Source organism: Mycetomoellerius zeteki, unplaced genomic scaffold (assembly GCF_001594055.1).
Source record: "Mycetomoellerius zeteki isolate Tzet28-1 unplaced genomic scaffold, Tzet1.0 scaffold544, whole genome shotgun sequence".
NCBI lineage: Eukaryota > Metazoa > Arthropoda > Insecta > Hymenoptera > Formicidae > Mycetomoellerius > Mycetomoellerius zeteki.
In genome coordinates this window covers 7,199-10,381 of record NW_017257549.1, presented here as the reverse complement: position 1 = coordinate 10,381, position 3,183 = coordinate 7,199, and the positions used below count along the sequence as shown (strand labels likewise).

General features: G+C 38.1%; 1 pseudogene; it reads right to left on the bottom strand.

The window, feature by feature from the left end:
- Positions 1-514: 514 nt before the first annotated feature.
- LOC108727819 (uncharacterized) lies at positions 515-963 on the bottom strand (annotated as a pseudogene).
- Between the last annotated feature and the right edge of the window lie 2,220 nt (positions 964-3,183).

Here is a 3,183-nt window from a genome sequence, read left to right as displayed (position 1 = left end):
CTGTCTGCTAACTTGACGCATGATAAAATTTGTTAATTACAAGAAAAATACTATTTCCCCCAAATGTTTAAATGCTTTTCCCAAATTTCCCCAAACGATTCCCAAATTATATAGACATAAATAAATCAGAAATATTCAATTTGTCTGCTATTTTGTCAGTGGTGAAGAGGTGAGGCAGCTACAACACAAAGATGGCAGAAAAGATGGAGGAATTAATCTTAATTGATGCTGAGAGTAATACTGAATTTAAAATAAATATTTCGGTAGAAGATGCTAAGAAAGCAAGAAGTAGTGAATAGATTTATAATTTTTTTGTAGTCAGCTTTTTGTGGTCACATTTATTTATTCATACTTCGAATTCAAATACAGAAATTGGCATAACCTATGTTCAAGAAGAAATCAGAAAGTAAATTTATTTTATTCACATACAATAGGCGTTAACAAAATATGTACATTATTTCTCAATATCTTTAAAATCATATCTTTAAAAAATCATAAATTTAATCAATTTAAACTACCTATAATAATTAGGAGTTCCCAACATCCATATTGCTAATAATAACGTTTTTTCTATTGATATAATTTGTCCACTATACCCTTCAGATTTTTTTGATAATTGTTTATTTAATAATTCCAATAAGAATCGAAAAGTTAGTCGACTGAGGCTATGGAAAAAAAGAAGAGAAACACACATTATTATTACGTTTATTGAATTTAAACTGTATGTTATTAATAATTTAATAACTTAGCCGAAAATAACTTTTAAAATCAGCATCGGTGTATTGCCAAACATCTTCGACATAATTTTTACAATGTACCTTCGGTTCATGTTCTTGGTCCACGTAATAATTATATAATTTCGGCTAATTCTGAATCCGAATCACTAGACTCTTCATTACTAGAATCGAGTGCTAATTTTATAATGGTTTCAAATAAAAATTTTTTCGGTATGGTTCTCTTCATACTTCTAGGTTATTTGTTTCTTTTCGCTGAAGTCGCTATACATTGGTTGCATTCGAGGAGCGCGCTATTAGCGCTATTTGTGTCATCTATCTTTGTTTTGCGTTTAATAAATAATGAAGATAAAATGATACAAGTAGCACTAATATAGTGTCTCCCCGAATGCACCCGTTAACAGCACTCAAAATATCATTCCAAAATGAAAGCTGCGTTTGCATGAAAAGCATGCTTACTAAAATTGGAACGCTATTGGTAGCATGCACTTATGACGACATATACGCAGCACTGGCAATCAATTTTTGAAGCCGAAACGACCACGCCGACTCATCTACCATGAGCGTCGACGCGGTCGTGATTAATGACGTCATTTATGACGTTTTGATCGCGACCACAACAATCGTAGTCATTATGTGGAACGGGTTTGCAGGCGCTGCGAGCGTTGCGGGCGTTAAGTGGAATGCACCCTTTGTAGCGCTAAATAGCACGAATAGCGTCTCCCCGAACGCACCCTTAGTAACAAAACGATTTTTTGCAGTTAAGCTATTTTAAAACGATTTTGAAAAGTAAATATCTTTTTTCATATAAAAAAATGGAATAATTTTGTTAATATGCACCATATCAAATAACCATGTAAAGCATTTGACAGCTGACATTTATCTACGAATTTAAAAAAAAGTTAAGCTCCGATTATTAGGAATTGAGATAACAATTGTTTTTAAAAAAATCACTGTGGCTCTAATTATTAAGATCTAATTATTAAAAGTTCCGTCTGGCAACAATTTTTTAAGAAAGAATTGAATTTGATTTTAAAAAATTCTCTGCAAGTCTCTGCAAAGAAAATTAAATGCTAAAAAAAAATTTTTTATTGTATTTTAATTTTTGTCTTTACGATATTGAGAAGGATCCACGATAGAATCGAAACGTCTATTATATATTATATATTAATTGAATAAATTTTGTTGTAGCCCCGAATGCTACCACGATTTCGGCATAGCAACAGGCTTACGGAAATGCAAGACTATTATCAAAAAGCAACCTTTGCATTTCGGCATGACGGCATGACAACGGCACGCGGAAATGCAAGGCTGCGAATTTAACAGTGCGTGCGGATTAAAATCGCACACGCACCGAACAATTCCCGTGACCATATATGGTCACGGCAAGAATCGTAATAGGATTCCTTTGTATTCTATTCGGTGATTCCTTTATATTCGGCTGCCTAATCGCAGAGCGGAGAGTTCGAGTTCAAGTTCGTTCCGATAAGGAAACCTAACGAGACGTTACGCGCGCCACGAACGCCGGTGTCACCTTACAAGTGCGACACCGACCATTCTGACCATCATCGCGAGCACGAACGCAATCATTAAAGTAAGCTACGAAATACTTAATAATAATAATAATAAGAAGAAGAAGCTCGGGAGGCAGCCACCAGTTGGGGCCCGCCCGCGACACGCAGACTAAGTCCATTGTGTCTTCCCGGCCGTACTACCTCCAAATCAAATCAGACCTGTCTTCCTCCAGAAACGGAGGAGATCCCTGATCTGGAGTTGACATACCTGCTCGGGCTCGAGAAATACTGAGCCCAATAGAAGCTGCTTTTATCCTGCATACGCTGGGTATTCACATAACACGTGGAGAGAGGTCTCTTCCTCGTGTTCGCACTTTCTGCACTTCGGGTTGTCACTGTGCCCCAGCTTGTGCATGTGGTAGTTAGTGAAGCCATGGCCAGTGTAGATCTGCATCGCCAGCCTGGCTTCCCCTCTTCTCAAGACCCTAATGCTCCTGGCAAGATCCCTGCTGGGCATCTCTCCCAGCAGGGCCCCTCGCCTGTCTGCACTTGGTTCTTGTCTCTTCCTTTCAATAGTTGATATGACGGTCCCGTAACCAGCCTTTTATTTTTGTCCTGCAAATACAGCTGGGCAAACCCAGAGCCGGTTCCGATCCCACCAGCCTGGCTGATGAGCCACTTCTTACTAGCTCATCAGTAATCTCATTACCTTTGATTCCCGAATGTCCCGGAACCCATACAAGAGCAACATCGTTACCCGTGGACAGTCTGTTCAGAGCACATTTGCCCCCCCAGCCCAGCCACGAGTTAAAGACGCATGCCCCCAGAGTCGCCCTGCTATCAGGGCTGGGTATTTTTGCATTTAAAATGCCATTTAAAATGTAATTCTATTTAAAATGCTAAATGTAAAATACTTAAAAAAATGTATATTAAAA